Source organism: Heterocephalus glaber, unplaced genomic scaffold (genome assembly GCF_053883595.1).
Source record: "Heterocephalus glaber isolate CG9 unplaced genomic scaffold, H.glaber_assembly_v1.0 deba00000768, whole genome shotgun sequence".
Classification (NCBI taxonomy): Eukaryota; Metazoa; Chordata; class Mammalia; order Rodentia; family Bathyergidae; genus Heterocephalus; species Heterocephalus glaber.
The window spans coordinates 10,717,592-10,742,069 of NW_028258162.1; the positions used below are offsets into that span (position 1 = coordinate 10,717,592).

Sequence of the window (24,478 nt, forward strand, 5' to 3'; positions counted from 1 at the left end):
GATGTAATCCAAAGTGATACAAGAGGAGAGCTTAAGGTGACTCATGGTCTAAAAATGTGTTGTGGAAACAGTCTGGGTGCCAGCCTCCTGGGTAATTTGCCTGGGCAGAAGCAGGCTCCAGATGAGGAATGCTGGTCTCCATCCTCATAACATAGGCTCCAGCAAGGAGCCAAAGAATACCTCAACCAGAAATTGGCCCAGACTGCTCTAGTTTCTCGAATAGATCATAGGCAGAAAACACAGTTCTCATTCTCAACACGTAGTCTAGTGATAAAAAAAATAACATGGGAAAGTTTTGTAGTTACACACTGAAAGAAATACATTACCTGCATCCCCAGAGACTCCCACACATATGTGCACTTACTACAGCAAACTCACAGTGCCATTTTCCCAGAGGAACTATTCCAATTTTTGTCATCTTACACCATAAAGTTTCAGTGGTTGTTGAATCTAAGATGAGTGGCAGGTAGGTTGTTCTGCAGTGCATGGGGAGAGATGGTGTCAGTCCCTCATGGTTCTTTAGATGAGATGAGCAATCTTCTAAGTTTCCCTGGTAGGTTAGCTGCCAAGATGCAAAATCTTTGAGCAGAAGAGTATTGGCATTACCTGGAGAGCCACCTTCAGGCACCTGTTCTCTTTCCACGCTCCATGGCAACCAATTCTCATGGGAAAATCACAGGTGCCAGACAGGTGTGGCAAAATGATGGGCTCCAGAATGGACCTTTGTTTGCTAGAGTATGGTGGATGGCTGTTAGACATGTCCACAGGAAGAAACTAGACCTCATCCCAAGGTCAGCACTGAAGACAGCTTTAGGGATCCTCCTCCTGTGCCTTTCCCTTGCCACTTTCCCTAGGGAGCACGACCCCTTCTGCCTCCTCAGCTTCCTCCGTTCTTGGGCTCGCAGGGAGATGGAGCAGTGTTCCAGCTGGCAAGGTAGAACCCTCCCAGCCCATATGAGCTCTATGTGTTTTCCTCAGTATTTTCACTCATTTCCATTTTAGAGAGAAGAGGGGATGGAAGCAGAGGAGAGGAGAGGAGAGGAAAAAGTTCTCTGATGGTCTGCAAGCTTTGGGGGCTTTTCCTTCAGGTAAGATGACCAGAAGAGATAGGTTGTTTCCCATGTTCTGGCCATGGCTAAGACCAGTCTAAAAATGGGAAAATCAGCAAATTTCTTTTTAGATTCCTTACTCACCCCTTTCTTCACTCTCTAACCTGTAAGTTTCACTTCTCTACCTGACATTCCAAGAACCAGTGATGTTTAGCTGCCTGAGGCACTGCCCTCTTTCTAAAACTTAGGCCTGCCTGCTTTTCTCTCCAGTTGTCTCTGTCTTTTTGGTCTGAGAAAGTTGGTATAAAGCATGGTTGTTGATTTGTGCGGCTGTGGGTGGAACCCATGCCAGCCAAGTGCTCTGCCACTGAGATACAACCCCAGCCAAGACGTGATTACATCACTGGGTCATAAGCTCTAGCTGTTCGCTGTTGTAGCTTTAGTGTTCAAAATGGTTTCTGGAGTATAGTAGGCATTCATTAAATATTTCTAGGTCAAGAGCTGCAGAAATGTGAAATATCAAGAAATTCATGAGCTGGCCAGCTCTCTTGGGCATCGGTACAGAGGAGTAAGGCAATAACTACTACCTGCTGTGTTACTACTTATAGGTGACTTTACACAGTTGCAGGGCATGACTTGTGCATTTCCAACAGCTTGATGGCCCATGGTGGATGTATTTTTGTATAGAAATCACCTTGAAACCTTACAGATAACACCAATTCGAGGCACTCCTTCCTTGCTTACAAATAAGCCTAATCCCTGCATGTCTAATCATGCTCCTCTTGAGCAAATTGACACTTTTGCTCTTTCCTCACTTTCCTATAGATGTCCATTAAGAGAGAGAAAAAGTAAATATGTCCACTTTAATATATATATGTATATATATTTATAAATATAAATATACATATAGTCATGGAATGTTGGAGGAAAGCCTCAGGCTCTTTGCACAGCCACTCCCTGTCTGGAAAATTTAAGGTCAGTCTTTTGCAGTTCTTCCCTTGTTTTTCCTCTTCTGAGTCCTTCCCCAGTATGTCCCTTGGGAGTGGTTGTCCCACTTCCTGAGGCAGCAGCCTGTGTCAGCCGGGAAGGAAGCTCTGGTAGACACTTGGCCAGGTCGATGGCCCCTCTGGATGTCACTTTCCAGCAGCCAGTGACACAGTGGGTCTGGTCTCATTCGTTACTAATTGTTGACACTCATGTAGGGAGGAACGCATTAGTAATAGTGCACACCTTGCCAGGCCACGCTCAGGCCTGGGCAGAGAAGGCAGGCGGTGACTCATATAATGTCGAAAGACAGCGCAGTTACCTGGGTGCCCGAAAGTGATGTGAAAGACAGAGCCAGGAGCGGAACTCCCCTTTTTCCCCAATTTCCCCTCTCGCCTTCCCCACCCTCAATCCTGACTATCCTCCAGTCACCTCATGCCATTTCCAGTCCCTGTAATCAGCTTTTTGGCATTTGCTCCAGCCACATGGGGTGACTTGCTTCTTTCTAAATGTCCCTTCCTTCTCACTCCTTGGGTAAAACGTCATTCCCTATGCTTGTAATGCTCTTCCCTGGAATCCATACTGATTTGGCCTAATTCAAGTTTCAAAATCCAATTAAGGGGCTGGGGATTTAGCTCAGTGTTTCCACCGCCTGCCTTGCAAGCACAAGGTCCCGAGTTCGATCCCCCGTACCAAATGCCCCCCACAACCCAATTAAAATAATTTTTGTGACTACTTTGCTTAACCAAGGGTTGACTTGTAACAGGCTCTCATAAATGGTTAGAGACCAATTGTTGAATAAAGCAGACATTGTACCAAGGGCCATGGGGTCAATAGATCAGACATGTGCAGATGATCAGAGTGCAAAGTGTATAATTCTAAAGAGTTATATAAGTATACAATTCTGAGTTCCCTCTGTCTGAGGGAAATGGAGGGGGTGGCCAATATGGGCTATCCTAAGCTCTTTTTTTTTTTTTTTTGGTACCGGGGATCGAACTCGGGACCTTGAGCTTGTGAGGCAGGCACCGGAACCACTGAGCTAAACCCCCAGCCCTATCCTAACCTCTTTTAAGGCCATTCAAAACTTTCACAGGAGGAGAGAAGCTTAGAATTATGCCAAGATAAAAAAAAAGGAGCTCAAAGAAACAGAACTCCAAGCCTAAAAGGGTTTTTCTATATGATTGAGGGGTACTATTAAATTTGAAAGTATGACATGTTTAGATTATATTTAGATTCCCAATGGAAATATTCAGTTTCTTGAATGATAAATTAGATTGAGGTATTCCTTATGCTTCACGTGGCATTGGTGATGACCACAAGACATCTAATGAAACCAGGAACCCTTATTTCTCAGAATTATTTAATCAAATCTTGAGTTATCCTACTGGGCTTACATCTATGAACAATAATATATTATATTCCTAAGTAAAAATTTTTATTCAAACATTGTTAGTGTTTTTATTCTCTGATAAATATAATATATTTTATCAGAGAAAACATGGGTAATACATCCAGAGTCCCAAAAAACCATGACTCCCTCTTTGCTTGTGTCTGGAGGTATGTGTGGGAAATGGTAAAAATGAAATACAGTACATTTCAAATGAAAACTGGAATTCTGTTCTAGACCTCAAGTGTCCCTAACTGTGCATCTACATCTTAGTCCTGGAGAAAATTTAACCCTTAATCCTGCTTTCTGCTCTTCACATTGAAGTTTGGATCTTGAGTGTCCCTAAATGCCTATGTGTTGAATCTTTGTCCCCACCCATGGTAATATTTGGAGTTGGTCGAACCTTTAAGAGGTGGGGCCTAATGAGAGGAAGTTAGGTCATTGAGGGTGTGCCTTTGAAGAGAATATTGGAATCATGGCCCCTTCCTGTTTCTCTTTGCTTCTTGGCTGAAATGAGGTCAGCAGTCTTCCTCTGCCACACATATCCATCATAAGGTACTTCCTTACCATAGCCCCAAAAGCAAAGGGCCAACAGACCATGGAGTGAAACCTCCAAAACTATAAGCCAAAATTAACTTTTCTTTAGGTACTTTATATCTAGTATTTTGTTACAATAATAGAAAGCCAATTAGCATACGTCCAATCCCCCATGCCTACACTGTAAGTTTAAAGGCTTATTAGGAGCAAGTAACTCCATAGGAAGGATTACTGAAATCATCCATGTTAGAATTGACCCTTTGTAGAGACCTACATCTCAGAGAATCTTTGATTCAGCTGTGGGAAGATGAATTTCTATTCTCCATGACTCCTGAAGAGTCTTTAGCGCTGATCTCACAATCACAATGATGCCTAAAATAAGAACTGTTTGACTCTGAAGAGCTGAAAGCCTTGTGTGTAGGGTATCTTGTCCAATATCCCATCCAGTACAGGAATCCTCTCCCAGACATCCTGGCCAGGGAGCACCAATCTCTGCTAAACTTTTGCCAGAAATAAGGAAATCAAAGCTGTTTATGCCATTCATTCGTGGATACTCAAAGGCCAGAAATTTCTCATTTTAAGGCAAAATCTGATTTTCAATGAGGTGACATTATGAAAATGTACTTACTTTATTGTGGTATTTTTACCCTCAAAGATAATTTCATTTTACACTGCAATGAAAGACATGTAGTATTTTATGGAAAGAGTAGGGAACACATTATCCTCCTAAATTATGTACAAAATTATGTATGTGCGCATGTGCCCTGTAATTTTTTCCTGGGAGCTGGGACCAGAGCTTTTGTGGGACTCTCAAAATCTCAGGGTGCCAGTTGGTTCTATAGCATCCCAGAAGAGCTGTGTTGGTGCCAGGCTCAAAGGGAACACAGATAGGTGAGATCTTGCTCAGGGAGTGTCAAGTGTGTCCCTGCTTGGTTGGGTTGTCCAGGGAGCCAGGGCTTTCTCTTTTGCCCAGAATGAGTCCCTGTTTTTCAGCCCAGTGAGTGTACGTCTGCCTCAAGGCCAGCCATGTACAAACATGATGCATCAGGCCTTTGTTTCAGCAAATGCTCTCCTTCTCAGGCCTGTTGGTCTGATGGTAACCAGCAGCCTGCCTGTACCTTGACTTCTCTATGTCAGCACTGGCTCCTTAAGGCAGAGGCATAAGGGATAATGCTAATGTTCATGGAGCACAAGCACATCACTCAGGTTTGCAAAGGGATGCAGAAGCTCATGTATGACTAAGGCATCATCTGCTCAGGAGGAGGAAGTGACTGGGGCCATATCACTCAAAGGGTGATTTTCCTAGTCCTTGCTGCAAGTGTCTCTAAACATATTCCCATAGGACACTTCTCTCTTGTCTTTCAGAGCAGTCAGAGATAAGGGTTACGTAATCTCTTCATTGATTTATGTTATAATCAGTATAATCTACAACTGAAAAATGAGGAACATTTGAAATATCCTAATCAGGAATCAACATTCCGAGAGTGATTAGTTAGCATTTGAAATACCCCAACTAAGGGTCAAAGCTTCAGAGGGGGTTACTAGGCACTCCAAATATTATTACTGAAATCTACAACCACAGAGGGTATGCTAACTAGCATAAGAGATTTTAGAAGTAAACATTTTATTTGTAGAATGGGTGATATTCAAATGATCCAGTTGGCTAGAAAGATTGTGTTTCCCACCACTCTGGCTTGAGTAAGGTTTAAAGAAGGCAACAAGCGAAGGCAAAGCCTTGGACAGCAGGCTGAGGAGACAGATCTATTCTTGGTAGGCATCCACCAGGCGGAGCGTTTCATGTCGAGACCCCACCAGGGTGAACTTTTTCATCTTGGTCTTCAGACTCTCTATGGTCTCATCCAGCTTCTAAGGGTGAAGCCTCTGTTGTGTTTCGCTTCATCTGCTCTCCTCAGAACCTAAGAGTCAGTTTTTCATGAAAAAAAAGCATTGGACTAGGAGTCAAGAGTAACTCTTCACTAACTTGGTATTGTGCAAGTCATCCTACCTCTCTGGATCTTAGTTGCTTCATCTGTAAAAAAGAAGATAAAAATTCTTCACCTGTCTGAAGAACCAGTCAGCCCAAATAAGCAAAATAATAAAGAGCCTTATTGGTTGGGCATGGCAGTGCACACTTATAATCCCAGCACACAGGAAGCCAAGGCCAGAGGATCACCATGAGATGGAGGACATTCCACTATGCTATTGTTTTCTCTTGGTCATATGTCTACTTGCTGCTCTTCAAGCTGTGCCTATAGACATTGACAAGACAATAGTACAAAATACTGAACCTGTGGAAAGTGCAAAGATAGAACCACCAGATACCGGACTTTATTATGATGAATATCTCAAGCAAGTCATTGATGTGTTGGAAACAGATAAACATTTCAGAGAAAAGCTTCAGAATGCAGACATAGAGGAAATAAAGTTAATTTCTGTTACATACGAAGGAGGAAAAATGAAGTCAAGTAGTAGTACAATGAAAAAGAAAGAAGAATAAAATAGACAATAAGACTCTAACAGAATCATCATAAGTAGCCAAGCAAATACTCTTGTCTCAGGAATACATAGTGGGAGGCTAAGCAAAGAGCCGGACTTAGTAGGTCACCACGTGAGGACAAAACTTGACAAATTGAAAAGGCAAGAAGTAGGACAGTTAAGAATGCTAATTAAAGCTAAATTGGATTCCCTTCAAGATACAGGCATGGACCACCAAGCTCTTCTAAAACAATTTGATCACCTAAGCCATAGGAATTCTGACAAGTTTGAATCCACAGATTTAGATATGCTAATCAAAGCAGCAACAAAAGATTTGGAACAGTATGATAAGATTCAACATAAAGAATTAAAAAAAATGACATGATGAAGGAACATGAATGGAGAGAATATTTTAAAACACTAGATGAAAAGAGAAAAGAAGAAAAATCTAAATTTGAAGAAATGAAGAGGAAGTATGAAAATCATCCCAAAGTTAATCATCCAGGAAGCAAATATCAACTAAAAGAGATGTCAATAGTGATGGATTCTTGGATGAACAAGAATTAGAAGTCCTGTTTACTAAGGAGTTGGAGAAAGTGTATGATGCCCAAAATGAAGAGGATGATATGGTGGAAATGGAGGAAGAAAGGCTTAGAATGAGGGAACATGTAATGAATGAGGTTGATACAAACAATGACCGGTTGGTGACTCTGGAAGACTTTTTGAAAGCTACAGACAAAAAGGAATTCTTGGAACCAGATAGCTGGGAGACATTGGATCAGCAAAAACTCTTCATGGAGGAAGAACTGAAAGAATGTGAAAATATTATTACTTTACAAGAAAATGTGCTTAAGAAGAAGGCGGATGAGCTTCAGAAACAAAAAGAAGAGTGACAGCATCAGCATGACCAGCTGGAGGCTCAGAAGCAGGAATATCATCAGGCTGTACAGAAAATGAAACAAAGACAGTTACAACAAGGAATCGCTCCACGAGGTCCAGCTGGAGAGCAGAACCTGAGCCACACATTTAAAGTTCTGAAGTCCACCAGAACTTGGAAGAAAACTGTTCATGATGCTTGTGAGAGTGTCTACACAATAGAACTAAACACCAACGTGTGAAATGATGGTTTCTGCAACTTCACTAAGGCTTGCTTCCACCAGCTAGTGAGGTGGGAAGGGAGCCAGAAGGACAGGTCCCACCTGTCACAATCAACTGCTATGTTTACTCTCTCATTCAGTGGAATGGTCAAATTGGCAACCTTGGGTCCTTTTTTTTTTTTCCCATTAACTTTATTGGTATATTTTAGGTATAAAATACAGTTACATTCATCATTGGGATCTTGTACCATTACATGAGTCTCTTGGTTCTTATTTTTTTCCCCTTCCCCTGCCCTCCCTTCACACCCTGCACCCTTCCCTATTTGCAAAGACCTTGTTTCCATTTTTTTCCTCTTCTCATATTTTTTCCTTTCCCTTTTTTCCCTTCCCCTACCCTTCCCAATTCCCCTGCTCTTTTAGACCTTTTCTTCCTGTTACACAATATCAGTTATACATTTTTTAAATTGCAATATTAAGGTCTAGGAGACATTACCACAGATTTTACAGAATTTAAAAGGATTTAGAAAGCATATTACAAAAATCTTTTTTGAAATAAATTTGACAACTTCTAAGAAGTAACTTAGAAGACAAATTAATGAAACTAACTGTAGAGGAAATATAAAATTTGAATAGCACCTATTAAAGAAAGTATATTCCTAGCTTGAAAACCTACCTATATGACAATAGTAGGCTCATAAACATTTTAACTGATAAATTATATCAAACATTTAAAGCAGAAAAAAGAAGGAACACTTCTCCCCTCATTTTAGGAAATCAACATTGTGCTGATCCTAAAACTGGATAAAGATAATAGGAGAAGAAAGTATGAACATAGATAGAAATTTGTTTAACAAAACAAACTCTTAGAAGTCAGATCTGGCAGTATGTAGAAAGTGGTTTTCTTATAGGGATGGCAGTGTTGGTTCAGCATTGGAAGATCCACCCCTAAAAGTCATCATTTTAACAGAGGAAAGGAGAAAGCCATATGATCCTGTCACTAGTTAGAGAAAGAGTATTGGACTAAATTCTACAGATGTTCATGGTAAAAGCTATCAGGAGACTAGAAGTAGAACAGAACCTTCTCAACAGATCAAAGACATGTACTCCATACTTTCAACAAAAACTCCTTCTATGAATGGAGATGATACAATGCTTTCTCCCTAAAGTGGGGAACAAGGGCATATATGCCTATTCTTCATCTGTCCATTAGACTTTGAAACATAGGTCTAAACCAAAATAGTCTGGCAATAAAATGACACAACTAGGATAGGATTGGCACAGCAGAAGCAAAATCTTTATATGTAGATGAAATGATCATCTACAGAGAAAATACTAAGAAATCTCTAGGAGCCCCTAGGACTTGTACTTGAATTTAGCAGGATTAGAAAACACAAGGTATATATAAAATTTCAGGTCTGTGTATACTTGCTATAAATGAAGAACTGGATGTTGAAATTTAAAAATTATGTAGGAGTACAAAGGACCCAGAAAAGCCAAAAACAAAAACAAAAACAGTGTTGGAAGACGTTTAGCACCCAATTTTAAGACTTCTTCTAAAGCTACAGGAATCAAGGCAGTGTTGGTGTAAGGAAAGACATATAGATCATTGGAATAAAACAGAGAATCTAGAAATAGAACCACACATATATGGTCCACTGAATTTTGAAAGATTATTTAACATTAGCATTTTATAGAATATAAACTCGATTCAAGAGCCGAGGAAGAGATAGTGTCTTCAGCAAATGGCACTAGAACACCTGGTATCCGTATATAAAAAATTAACCTCAACCCTTTATTTCCATACATGAAAATAATTTGAAGGGATCTATGAACCTAAATAAGAAAGCCTAAAAGTATAAAACTTTAAGAAGAAATTATAAGGGAAAATATTTATGAATTCAGGGTAGGCAAGAACTACTTAGGATACAAAAAACATGATGTATAAAAGAAAAAAATTGATAAATGAGATTCCATCAAAATTTAGAACTTTAAATGACATCATTAAAATGAAAAGTAGTCCTTAAACAGACCATATTTACAATGCATATAACCTATGAGCAGAATATATAAAGAATTCTTAGAGCTCAGTAATAGACAACCTACTTAAAATGTAGACATAAGAAGATGATAAATAGCCAGTATAGCACAAGGAATGGTGTGCAACTCTAGAATCAGAAAAATACTGATCAGTACAATAACAAGATTGAATTATACACTCATTAGGGAGATGAAGTCAAAAGTTTTAAAAGCCTTGTCATGACTTTTTCTTTTTGTTGGATTCTCCCCCTTTGCATTTAATTTGTCACACCCAATGGATTCACTCTGCTGGGTTTCCTGGGGTTGTGATCCTCATTGTCTTTTCCTAGGGTATTGTCTAAAATTTTTTGGAGTGCCGGTTTGGTATTCATGAAGTTCCTGAGGTGCTCTTTATCATGAAAGTATCTTATTCCTCCATCCATTTTGAAAGGTAGTTTTGCAGGATACATTAATCTGGGTTGGAGGCTGTTTTCCTTTAGGGCTTGAAATACATCACTCCAAGCTCTTCTTGCCTTGAGAAGTCTGCTGTGATTCTGATGGGCTTTCCTTTGTATGTGATTTGTTTCTTTTCTCTCACTGCTTGTAGAATTTTATTCTTCTGTTGGATTTCTGGAATCCTAACTATTATATGCCTATGTGTAGATTTTTTTTGATCAAGGCTAGCTGGAGTCCTATATGCCTCACCTATCTGTATGTCAAGTTCTTTTCCCCTCCTTGGGAAGTTTTCTGCCATCACCTCTGTGAAGAGTTTTTTTATGTGATCTACACTCTCTCCTCTTTCCTCACTGACTCCAATCAGTTTTATGTTATTCTTTTTTGCATCGTCTAGCAGCCGCTGGATTGATTTCTCATGTTCCCTCACAATTTTAAAGCAATTTTTCTTTTCCTCCTCACTAATTGCAATCTTATCTTCTATATGTGAAATTCTATCCTCACATTGGTTCATTCTGCTGCGCAGACTTTCGATGGAGTTTTTAATCTCTTGGAAATCTGTTTGTATCTGTTTTATGGATTCCATTTGTTTCCTATGTTGGGATTCCATCATGTTCCTGAGATCCTCTATTTTTTTATCTGTGTCCTCTCTAGATTTATTAATCATGTCTTGCACCATGAGCAAAATCTTTGCTGTTATCTGAGTAATTATTTCTGATTTCATTTTTCCCAGATCCTCTTTTGTTGCCAGTTCAGAGAGTCCAGGTGGTTGAGTATCATAGTGTTCCATCTCGTTTCCCTTTGGGGTTGCTGGAGGTGATCTGGAAGTCTGTTTTGAGGCTTGTGTGTCTTCTCATTTCCACGGGGGAGGCGGGGGGTGCTTCTGGCACCCATGCGGCTCACTTTCTCTTCCCCAGGAGCTTGGGATGGCGGTGGGGGAGCTTCCTTCCGGGTGCTGGGACTGGCTGGAGCCTGGGATGGCAGCGGGGGAGCTTCCTTCTGGGTGCTGGGACCGGCTGAGCTTCACTGGCAACCTTAGGTCTTAAAGGAAATAAAAGATAAACGGAAGTCTCAGCATATAAATATACTCAAATTCCTCCTCTCCTATTTAGTATCCTTCAAAGATTTGCACAGCCTTGGAGCTAAACATATAATTCGGCAATTCTGTGCCATGTGGCTGTGGCTACTTAGCATGTCAGCAACCATCCCTTTTCCCAAATACGTTTTGCTTCAGATATACACTTCACCTGTATGGCCCGATGAGCCACACTTTTTGCTACCCCTAAGACCTTCACATATGCTGTTTTCACGGTCAAAAACTTCCCTGGTCGGTCTCTGCTATTTGATAACGGTGTGAATTTGAGAGGCCACTTACTGTTTTGAAGTCTCAGTTTTCTCACCTGTAAAATGGGGATAACAAAAACAAAAAAACACAAAACAAAACAAAAATGAGGGTAAAATCAATCCCCACTGGATCACTAAGGATTAATGAGATTATCTCTGCACATGGAAAATGTGAGCATTTTCTTTTTCTGATTGATCACCTAACTATTTGGAACTTGATCATGAAAACTTACATCAAGAATCTTCCTTTTTAGGCTTCTCTGGCCACATTCCTAAAATTCCCCAAACCAAGGCCCTGCTGTATCTATGCTCCCTCAAAACCGGGCCAGCTGCTATGGAATTGTATGCCATATTTTCCAGTGCATTTCCTTTTATGTGTTATCTCAACCAAAAAACTTAGCTTCTTGAGGCCAGGAATTACACCTTACTTGTTTTATGTCTCTAGTGCCTAGTGTATGATAGATATTCAAGAAGTACTTAAAGAATGAATGAACAAGTGATGAACTAATTAGGAACATATGGCTCCATAAAGACAGATGTAGGACGGGGCTTTGAGAGTTGCCACACAATGGTCAAATGGTAATAAGGGGGAAGAGGAGTAAACTAAATGCAATTTAGAAATTACAGGCAGAACTTGGCTCCATTACTAGACACATTTCTATGATTACTCAAAAAACAGAAAGGGTCACCTCAGTGGGATTGCTGTCCCCGAGAATAGTTCAGCAGAGGTTAGTAATGTAATAATACCTACTACACTACTACATTGTCTAGGAGATAATACCTATCTCTAACATTTCATGACAACTCCATATGAGATATTATAAGACATAGTCTTAAATGAATATTTAAACTTTTCTGCATATTGATTCTATATTTTAATATCCCAGCTTGCATCTTAAGTATACTTTTTAATTTTCAAAGGAACTATATCTCTTTTTGATTCCATTATGGATATATGTCCTCGTTCTGTATGTAGGTAATATCTAAAGCAGTTTTATTGACAAGATTATATATTCTGAGACCTTTGCTTATCTATTGGGAAATGGAGATAGCATTGTAAATTATTCATAGCAACTTGTTGGCTTATAGGTTTACTTATTGAAAGCACAGGGCTGGCTGGGGAGGCTGTTTTGGTTTTAAATCAGAATAGCTTTAAACCCCAAATGACTTTAAAACCAAAAGTTAGGTAAATCTTGAACTGAACTAAACCTTTAACTTCACAGTATCATTAAATGCTGCTTAAAAAGGATCCAGGGAATAGTCAAACCCCAAATAAATGCAAGACCCAAGTTACTTTTTCCAATTGCAGTGGTCAATTAACTGTAGGATAGGGAATATTAATACTCTTAAGCTATACCTGTATATAAACCATGTAACCAGGAAATTGCACATGTTGCCTCTAGGGCAGGTCTTTCTATTCCCCGAATGATGCAGCAGGGCCTTGCAGTAATCAGACAGATTTTTATTTGTGAATAAGTAAAAACTAGATTTAACCTACTCATCATGAATGATCTTGCCATTTTTACTATCAAAATCAGATAATGGCAACACTAGGTGAAAAACTTAGCAACTTTTTTTCTTCAGAAGCTTTTTTGCAAAATCAAACTCCTATCATTTCAAATATTTACATTCTGTAAGCATTTATTCTTCATTTGTAGATTTTCCTCTGCATCGACTGGTAAGTATTTATGATAGGATGGAAGCTATGCCTTAAGATTACCTCTTTTCAGCACCAGGTAGAATGAAGACCAATATAGGCAGCTCAAGGTGACACTTCAGTGAAATAGATTAGACTAGATATGAAAGTTACCCAATTTAGCTCCCTGTCTTGATTATATGAAAGGAACACTGTGTATCTTGACCTTACTTGAAGCTACCATGTAGATAAGGCGTATTGACATCCAACCTTAAGAATTTTCCTTGACTTTAGAAAAAATTAATATGTTATTGTTCTTCCTAATAAATGTGACAACTAGGCAAACCTTGGCGATCACATTAAGGAGACTAAAATTTCTGCCAAAAGCCTATGAATAACTACAAGGTTTCATAGCTACTGATAAAAACAAGCTGTTCTATGGTTTTTATTATTTGAGAAGATGCACCATATGATGCTCAGGACAGACACATAAACTCCAATAGGTTTCTGAAAAGATTTCATGTCATATAAAGTTGATAAGATAATACCATTTTCAGTCTCATTACATCAAGATGCCATTTTTATTTTCTTTTCTAATATGCCATGTCAACAATAGAAGCAATAAAATGCATGGAATATCTCAGCAGCCGGGGAGTGAAATTAATCCTATAAGCATGCCTCACTGACAACTCTCCCTCGTTATGATTTTGTAATGGAAAAATTCTAAGGATCAGAAGAGAATGTCAGGGTTAAAATGTTTTAAACCAAAGAAATAGCTTGTACTTTAACATACAAGCAAGTAAGATATGAAGTATCAGTTCTTGCCCATTTAGCATTGGATAGTCTTAGATTTTATTTGCTGCTTAAAAGGTTCTCTATTTATAAGAAAGAAGGAGAAAAAGAGGAAAAAAAGAGATTTTCACCAGTCAAAGTGTTGCAGAAAACTTGCCTAAGACGTTTTAATTCTTTTCAAAGAATAATGTGGCATCTTTGAATTTATAACAAGTTCCCTGGAAGTAATGCTCAAAAATCTGGAATTTTCTTAGATTAAGCAGTCCTGGGAGAATAAAATATCAGCATCTATGAGAAAGTCAGATATCTGAATTACCACTTCTCCTAGATATTAAATCAAAATAGGCTTGTGCTTTATGTAGGCATTCTACACAACATTTTGGGAAGAAATACATCTCAGTGTATCTTTAGCAGAGACATATCCAAAATGAGTCAGCTTGGTTTGGATACTGTTCTATAAGGCATGAGTTACAGTTCTGCCCATTCGGGATGCTGGGGGAGTGACCACACATGCCGCCTAGGTCCTCCCAGTTTATTTACTATTCCTTGTAAAGACCTTAAGTTGAGAAACACTTAAGAAATTTCACCCTACTACTGAGAAACACTACTCTGTGGTTTTTCTCTGGGTCCTACTACCAATCCCACCTTGGCCATAGAACTCTCTTTACATTTTTTTCTTAAATATGTTTATCTATATTGATGTGGTATCTTAATGTTTTAAGTAGACTCCTAAGTCATTTTTTCCCCTGGAATAATTTCCCTCCTAAAACCAGTAACATTTGTCGAGCTAAGGAAGGTACACACCCAAAATTCCTCTCTGTAATTATAGAAAACCATAATGGCCTCCTATGTTACTTGTGCGGTTACACGCTTTAAATAGGGTTGGGAGGAGGAGGTTGGAGTGGGGAAGGCTGAATCTTTGATAGTGGCATAGTGACACAAAACTCAAAAAAAGTTACCTATAAAACAGCAGTATTCAATATGTTCTCTTTTTTTTTCTTTTGCCTTTAAATATCTGAGTTCACCTTCAGTAAGAGAACTGCTAGGTAAGAAATCAGAAGGAACATTAGGGGAAAACACAATCAGCTCTCTGCTACAAAACTGTGGTGGTGGATGGGGTAAAAATGTGTGTGTGTGTGTGTTTGCATGTGGTGTAATTATGTGTGTACACAATCATGTGTTATATAGACAAGTACTGTGGGTATTTATATATAAATATATGTGCACAAAATTAAAGAACATTTTTTGCTTTCAGCGGCACTCATGGTAATTTTTTAAAATTTTAAAGAAAGGCTGCTGCCTGCCTTGTAAGCACTAGGTCCTGAGTTCAATCTCCAGTACAAAAAAAAAAATTTAAAGAAAGAGTTGCAGATTTTTACTTTGAAAGCATGATGTGGAGAATGGTGTGGAGAATGTACAAAGGATGTGAGGGGATGTTTTCAATGTGAAATATTTGGGATTAGACTCAGGAATCTGACTCAGAGATGACATAGGGCATTAAGATGTTAAGGGAAAAGCAAGAACCAATGAGTAGAAGTCATAGTGAAGAATACTTAAGGTTACATGCAAATACTACACCATTTTATATAAGGGTGTTGAACATCTATGGATTTTGGTATCTGTGGGGTCCTGGAACCAACATGGATACTGAGGGACATCTGTAATTTGTCCCATATTTCAAAGCTTGGAAGAGCTGAACAGGCATTTGTTTGATTCATATCACTTGAGGATTCTTCTGTTACTTCAATTTCATCTTTTGTACTTCCAAAAAGGGACTTTCATCTGGTTGGATAGGAATAGGTTTTAATGACTGTTCCTAGTAGCTTCCTACCATACTCAGCCACTACTCTACCTTGCCATGGTCCTACCCTGTGCATCAGGCCATGGCCTGATCTTTATTTTGTATATTAGCTTAAGTGCCCCACTTAGCTCCTCTTCACGTACCAAGGCACCATCCTGTATCTGCTAACAATTCACAGCCATCCCCATTGTGGAGCATCTCCCACCCACCATGCCCTAGTTCACCTGGGATCCTTGGGTAGCCTACCCATCCACAGGCCTTGGCTGAAGACAAGTGGGCCAAGGCCATCCCTTCCTCCTAAGGTGGGCCTTCATTCAGGTTTCCTCTGTGCCCTGGGGTATCAAGTGGAGCGAGATGGAATCTGGTCAGCATTCTTGTTCCGCCTTCCGGGACCCCAGATCTATCTACCTTTTCCTCTTATTCCCATCTCCTGGGAGAGAAAGTCAATATGTCACATGAACAAAAATTCCTATTTTCAGCTTTGTTTCTAGGAAACCTGAGCTAAGATAATTGGACATTGTTGAAAGTTTTTATGTGCTATAGTATTTACCTATGTTTTTCTTCCCCAAGGGCAAGTATCTTCTCACAGTTTCCTCTTTGGTTGAGCTACATGCTGATTCTTACATCAGGCTCTGAAGGAAACTGATAATTGCACTGATGCCCTCTGACTATGCCTTCAGCATTATCCTAAAGCAATAGCACAGCAAGTTCTTAAACTAAATAAATAAAGTAAAAAATGTTTTTTCTAAAAGGACTAATCTTACAATTTGGAAGAAAAGTTTTTTTTAAAACACCAGCACATTCTTGGACATTGAGGGAAAGTATCTCTTTGGGGAAAACTCCCCCAAAAGATCAACAATTTAGCTTCTACCAGTTAATCATTTACAGTTTTCCATCTAGGTAGGTAAACAAGATCTACCACAAAAAGATAAGAAGGTTGGCGAGCCTCATAGGAACATTTACAGGTTCAAAGTCTGGTGATGAGTTCACTGCACCCAGAAGGTCAATTTCATAGTTTCCATTTCCCTGACAGTGTGGTCTGAGGCTTGTGGGTGACAGCAGGACAGTAGGAGAGTGAATTCAAGATTTGTCCATGGGACTAAGTTATAATTAAGCTGCAGCTGCGGAGCCTCTTGACACTTACTTAAGATAAAGCTATTTGCCTTACCTCTCCTGCTTTCCTCTATGCTCAAGTATTTTTAGCTCATCACTTATATCTTTGATTACATTATATCTTTGATTACATAATTTCTTTAGCTTCACAAATTTGTCCCTTGATTGTTAATCTTCATTTCCTATCTTTTCGCATTCTTCCCTTCCCCGTTAATATTATTTCAGACCCTGACAACCCACTTATTTTCTTTTCTGTGGAGCCTTTCTCTAGGTGAGTTACAACCTGACAGTTAGAGGAGCTGGCATAAATGTTGTATGGCTCCTGTAGCTCACTAGCAAACTTCTAGGTGATCATTTGCATGGTTTCCAGTAGTCTCAGTAAACTATTCTACTTTTCTTGCCTCTTTCTGTACAATTCTCCTTCTAGATTCCTATTTGTGGATCCCATAGATCCTAACATGGGTTTTGGAAAGACTATAAGCTCAAAGAAGGGTTGGTTCGTCCCCTGGACTAGACACCTCTAAGTGTTCTTGTAATAGTAGTATATGCTTGAAAGATCCTCTCATCTAGGTAGTTACTTCCTGCTAACATCATCTTACCAAGTTCTCTTCCTCCTATGACAAATAAGTATGGTTCTGTGGTATAAAATGCAAGTATCTTTCTGTATGTGAAACACAGCCATTCATAGACACCTTCAAATGACCAAATGATTTCTATAAAACATGGGATACCATTTTACACTATAGTTAAAAATTATTTGGGTCATCTGTAATCAGTGGGAATTGAACTAAGCAAAATAAAAACAACATAATGGTACCTAAATTTCTCTGTTTTCTCCGCCTTGGAAGCCTTGAAGGAAAGATTTCAAAGTCCATATAGTAATTTGCCCGTGTTTGAAAGGGCTTGCTCTCATTAGCAGTTTTCAGTGGTACTGGCACTTGTTTCTGGCCCGGTGCTACCCTCCTGCTAAGAAGTCAGATGAGATGAGTCCCTGGTGGGGTCCCACCACCCTTTCTCAGTCTTCCTCTCCTCTCCCTCCATTCATTCCCACCTCTGCCTGCCTGCCACTCTTCAACCAAACCTCCCCTCTGCTTGGTTAGTGGTTGCAATCTCCTTTTCAAGAATTACAAATAGTAAGTTACCTCATTCCTCACAAGTAATGATATATCAACTTAAACTTACTTCTATCTGATAATTTGATAATTATCCACTTAAACTGTTTTTTAAAATACAAAAATATTAAGACAAGGTAAGTTCACCTTAACTATTTATCTGTCTTAGTATTTTGGTTCTTTTATTTTTAAAAAATTTTAAATAGTTGAGATCATTTTGTATACTAATTCTCTGGTATGTCATTTTTCACTTAATGCTAATTTGTAGACATTTCCAAAGTTATTAGAATATTATTAAAACCAGAGTAAAGGATCACCATAATACATCCTGCGGCATCATCATAAATTACTCTACATTCCCCTGGTAGGGAGCATCTAGTCTCTTTCCAATTTTGCTATTGTAAAGGACAGTATAACAATTCCTATTTTAATAGAAGATTCTTGAAGACCCCACACAATGTCTCTTTAATACTAAATTGCAGGAATTGGCTACAGATAGTAGATATCATTTTGAAGGGGAGAGGAGTTCTTGCTTCATTTGGTTGCCTCCTATGTTAACTACTTTTGGGTGTGTCAGGAGCCGGTGGTGGCAGATGAAACAACTACTGTAGACTCATGCTGAGGTTATCAGTTAAGTCGAATGAAAGCGTGGTGAAAGCTGATCAGCTCCAACTAGTAAACTGAGATTACAGGCTTCCAGGGCTGTGCTTTCCATGTAGCATTCCAAATAGATCTACACCTGGCCTTCTGTCGTGCTGAGGTAGTGTTCCCTACTCATTTACACACATATCTTACGGGCCTCATGATTATTTGTGAAAGGAAGGAATAAATCCATAGATTAAGTGTTCTCCAAAAAGAGATGTATCAGAGGCAGAAGTGAAACCTTTACTCCTTGCAGTTTCTATTCTGCTGGCATTTCAGACGACTGCATTTTTTAAAGGTTCGCTCTTGCAGACCGATGGACGGTCCCGGGCTCCCTCTAGCGGTCGGTGCTACTAGGCAAACAGGATTCTGCCCTGTCCAGGAGCCAAGAGCGAGCGTCCTTAAATGCCCTTCTGTAATAATGGAGGCTGCTTGCGTAAGGAGCCACTGCTCACTCCGCAGAAGATTTTGTCTTTATAATGCCATTTGTGTCTACTGCTGCCTCAAGACAAGACATCAGAGCAGGATCCCCCTCCAGGGCAGCATCCCAGCTTTTTCTTTAATTTATTCAATAATCTATTGAGTTATGTTTTTCACCAGGATTTGTTCAGATGTACTTTATGCGATGTCATAGGTAAGAAGTGTTGTTAATATGAACCACGCACAGAATAAACCAGCTGTGAGCCTAACAACACTCACATAAAATATTGGGAAAGAGGCATAATATCACTTTTGCTGTCTGTAATTTTAACATTTTAGAAACATAGAGGCAGTACTGGCCAGGCACTTATTTACGGCCATATCCAAAGTCTCTTTCATACTCTGTTTTCACAGTTTAGTCACTTGCCTCAGAGAGCCACATTGCCATTTTAGGAATGAGCTGAGCAACTTCTGTGTGTGACTTGTCCAAATATTTTATTGATCTCTTCGAATGCTTATGAAGAAGTCCAACTATAGCGATGAGACACAAATTGGCTCCTGGCTGAGCAATCACCTACCTACTTCCTTCCTGCTTACCTGTCCACCTACTTAGGGCAAATTGCTGAAAAACTCTGGGTCTAGATTTCCTTATTTGTAAAATTAGAGGATTGAATTAGCTCTTCCAGTTCTAAGTATTCATGAAAAACACTTAGCTGCTTTTTAGAGAACAATCTAAAGGGAAATTGTTCCCTTTCCTCTGTTGTCTACCACCATCTTTGTCAGCTCACAGTCTCAGGCAAGTGCCATCTACAAAGCAAGACACATTTCCTTCTCTAATTCTGGGATCAAATGCACCCTAAAGCATCTCTGTCTGTACTTGTCGAAGAACAGGCAGATTTCTAGGACTTGGTGTGCAGCTACAATGGGTGGAGATAAGTGTTCCCATCTCACCGGAATCTCCAGAATGAGATGGCTGGCTTCATTCAAGTTCTTTGCCTTTTATTTAAACTGAGACCAAGGCTAACAAATACTATAGCTCTAACCTATGCAAATGCAGTGAGCTATTTGGCTCAGAAAACAGTTTTACCTCCTTTATTAGGTTGGGCTTTCAGTGTGTTTGAAGAAGAGCTGTTTATGGGCTTGTAGGTGTGGTAGTAGGGGAAGGGAAAGGGGGTCCTTGATGGGATTCAGGGGGGTTCAGCTCAAGAGGTTAACTGTGTGCTAACCCTCCCCTCCTGTGCACACATCACCTTGGTCCTCCCCAGCCCTGGGAGAGATTGTGGTTAGCTGACCTTGAGAAAGTCACCCCTTCCGTGTGCTAGCCCTTGCTTAGGCTGATGGTGGCTTCCTGATGAACAGGGGGAAAGAAGCTGGAAGTAGGGGTGCATTGAGGTAACTTACATCTCATGCAAAACTTGGTGCTTTCAGATTTTAGTCATGGTGAAGGAATGCATAAATTGATTATTTATTATTATCATTATAATTATCTTGGAAATAAAACAGATAGCTACCATGTTGGTACATACAGTGAAAAGCAAAACCATAGTTGTGGATTTTAAAACACAATTTGTTGGGTAAAAGTGCAACAAGTCAAGCTGGAGCTTATTCAAATGCTTGCAGAACCACTCTCTGCCTCTTTAGGTGTAAATAGGGACCTCTGATGTCACCATGTCATTTTGGTTTTAATTTGTTGTGCTGTGACAGTTCAGTAGTTTGGCATCTCTTAAGCCTGGGTTAGGGCAAATAAAAAATGATCTTTTATTTAAGCAGTTGGTTACCTTTTTTCAAAGTTTGATGAGGGAAGTGTTAGAACAGGGCAGTACCACAGTCCCCAAAATACTTGCATGGGATGTTAATGAATGATGCTCCAGAAAAAAAGGCTCTGTGCTTGAGCAAATCTAGTTAGCATTTCTGTAAGAGAACAGAGTATCCCTGTCCTCACAGGAACCTTTGCTGACCCTGCTGCCATCTCACCCCATGACTGGTGATAGAAGGAGTGAGAGCACCCTTGTGCCTTCTAGCACTTGGCCTTGGCTGGGGTAAAGTTGCTGCTCTGCTACCAGGGAGTGGTGTGTGGCCAGAAGCCAGAGCCAGAGGAGGGCTGCACCAGAGGGGGAGGCACCCGCCGTGCCTTAGCCTCTGCCAAGTCCTGCTTCTGGACAACCTGTTCCATGGCTCTGCGCTCCTCTCCAGGGTCTGCCTCTTTCCTAGGTCCAAGGAGAGAAGTGTCTTCAGTGGCCAACAGCAGCTCTCTAGGGGGCTAGAGAGCTACACAGAGCTTGCTTTGGCGGTTCAACCCCAGTCATTATCAGAGTACATTTTTTAGAGCATGAAGACAGCATATAATAGATTTAATGATTGTTAGCTTGACTTAATTTTTAAAATATTTAGATGCATGGTATACAGAGCTCCATATTTTTTAAATCCTGGACTGTGCAAATGTTAGCTAGGTGAGCCTGCTGTTAAAAGTCTATATTACTTCATTCATTCATTTCCCAATTTATATATTAACTTATTTGAGGTCCACCTCTATACTGATGCTATTTGATGTGCCATTATCGTCATACCTTTCCTTACTTCTAGTCATGGCTTCTTTCAGTTCCTTAAACAGACAATGGCTATTTTGAAGGTTTTTTTCTGTTAATCTTACCACATGTTTGCTCCTAGCCAGTTTTGTTGCCTGGTAGGTGTACGGGTCATGCTTACCTGTTTCTCTGTATGTCTTAGAATTTTTTGTTGGAAATTGGACATTTTACAGCAGACTCTGAGTACTGACCCTCTCCTGTTCTGCCCCTTGTTATTGGGATGATTATTTGTGAAGACACTGACTGCGCACACACACATGCACACACACACGAGCATGCACTTCCCACGTTGCTCCTCAGGGAAGCTCAGCTTTTCGAGGCCCAGGGTCCCTACTCTGAGACCACCTTAGGTTGTGTGCGTCTTTCCTTTTCTCTTTTCCTGACCACCCTTAACTGTTAGTCTCAACTAATTGCCCTTGACTGAACTATATTTTCAACAATGTCCTGAGGCCTAAATTGCTCTACAGATAAATGCAGTCACCTTGAGGTTCCCAGGAAGGAACGGTTTCTGAGGCCAGTGATGTTGTTCTGATCCCACCAGGTGTCTGCCAGCCACCTCTTTTCCCAGTTCTCTGGAAACTTAGCCTGCCAACAGTATCCCTGCCTTCACTATATTCACACATCTCCTCCTAACTGCTTCCATCACCGTTTTCAGGGTTCTGAGAGCTCCCTTCAGCTTGAACTCCATTCTGTTGCAAATGAAGTCACTTCTCTTGGGGGGATATTTGGAGTTATCTATTTTCCAACTTGCTTCTCCCTCACAGGCAAAACATGAGCCAGGGCTCAGAGAAGAGAGTGGGAGCAGTATCTTTTTCTCAGGGTGCCATTGCTGCTGTAGGAATTCAGCAGTTGGTGGAGGTGTGGCAGAATCTTGAGGTCTTCTCAGTTTGCTTCTCCTAGCATGAAACCAGTGCCTCCCAAGCTGGCCGAGGAGGGATGGAGGTCTCCTGCTTTCAGCAGGCCTGCACCCAAGGTCCAGCCCACCACACACGAGTGGGGCAGGAGGGATGAGAAGTATCGATGTCCTGCTCTTCCAGGGAAGAAACCCTCTAAGTGGGAGCTGGGGAGGGGTCCCTGTGCGCTTGTTCCACCAGCCTGGAGCAGAGCATCTGCCTTGCCCAACTGCGGATACGTAAGAGGGAGTGCTCTGGGCTCACATACCACACTTTCTCTTTCTCACTGAATTTTCATACACTTCTTGGATAGATGTCTTTTTATCTTCTGTGTGACTTTATGCTTTAAATGATTGTTTTTTAAAGATAATTTTCTCCAATTTTACTGGTATGCAGTTCTGCAGAGCTCTTCATATTGTTAGGCCAGAAGTCAGTCTTTATATTAACTTATTTGAACATTTTGTTGAGCACCTGCTGTGTGCCTGGTGCTGTACTGAGTGTTGGGAATGCTGTAGAGAACAAAAGCGATACAGTCTTTCAGACCGTGCTCTAACCAGGTGTTTGGCATATGGAGGGGATTCATATTATCAAATAAATGAGTAACAAGTGCTTTTCTTTCATTGGTTTTATGAGTGGACTGAGAAAGTCCTAGAACTAGGAATGAGGCCCTGGGAATGTTAAGAGGATGATACCTTCCCACAATAGGGTTCTATGTGGCATCTGCACCATTTTCCTATCACAGCTGTGTTGAAGTACAGGTGGCAGATGCTATAATTATCCCGTTATATTCCCCCCCTCTGCCTTTGAGGGGTTAAAAGTCATTAAGGGTTAAAAGTGTGCTCTTACCACAAGGTTGAAGGCTTCTTGTACAGTGGCATACCCTTGGTATGGTCCTGGCCAGACAAAAATATATTTTGGGTCGTGTGATTTCAGAAGACCAACCGGCATTAATTTCCCTGGGATTCCCTCATTTACATTTTCTTCCAGCATCTGATTATGCCCTTGCCAATCACTGAGAATGTTTCTGATTCTTAGCATTCTCCTAGGGAAACACTGCAGAAATGCTGGAGCTGAAATGTGATAAGACGAGAAGCGAAGCGTCCAGACTCAGGCAGCTCTGCCCCTAGTGCCTGGTTAGTGGCCAGGCAGTCTGATCAGTGGTCCAGCTGGATTGTGTTTGGCAGATGGGGCTGAGGACATAGCAGAGCACCCGGGAAGTTGTATTAGATTATATGTTCCGGCCTGTATGAGCCCATTGGAGTCTGAAGTGAGTACAGCATGGGGCTGGGTAGTGAATGAGCCTGAAGGAGGATATGGGATAGCTATATGTAGAAAAGGCTCTCCCCTGATGGATTTAACTTTCAGGAACTAATTAGGTGCTTCTAGAAGCTTGAGGATCAAGCATGCATGTCATCTCCAGCTCATTATGTCTATTTCTGCTCTGAACTGAGATACAGCTAGACCCAGTGAAAGGTAAGTTATTTTAGTAACTGTGAAAAATGCTAAATAAGCAAGCCAGGAAAATAACATCCTGTATGCATCATAGGGAGCAATGATCCTCTTCCTGATACTTGAGAAAAACAGGCAAGGAAAGAATAGATTGGTTGTTGAACAAACTTTTCTCAGAAAGGCAGTGGTGGTCTCCTGTTCATATGATTTTGTTTTTATATAAAAATAGTTCATTAAATATTTAAATGTGTTAGACTTTCTTAAGAATTTTTTTATCCTTGCTATAAGAGCAAGATGGGGGATGAGGTAAAAGAAAACACCTATTTTATCATTCATGTATTCATTCCATTCATCCAACAAGCATTTATTAAGTGCTACTTGTGTGTGAGCTACTGTTCTAGGTGCTAAGATAAAGATGACAGGATACAGTCTCTGACATCAAAAAATCCCAAGTCTTATTAAGGTTAGTGGATCTGTATGTTCACAGTCATAATTTGGCAATATTCATAGAATGGTAGAGGTTTTTTTGTAAACATAAATAAAAGAAAGAACCTAATTGTTATTGGTTCATGTCCAGATGTCCCCTGAAGTCTCACACGCTCACAGGGTGGGGGGCTCTGGGGAGGAGACTGGATCAGTCCACTGATGGGTGTGGTGCTGGGAGGTGAAGCCTGGTGGGAGGAGGTATCTTAC

At 40.3% G+C, this 24,478-nt stretch overlaps 1 pseudogene; it reads left to right on the forward strand.

The window, feature by feature from the left end:
- Positions 1 to 1,105: 1,105 nt before the first annotated feature.
- Positions 1,106 to 8,135, forward strand: LOC101702261 (nucleobindin-2-like; annotated as a pseudogene).
- The last annotated feature ends 16,343 nt before the right edge of the window (positions 8,136 to 24,478 follow it).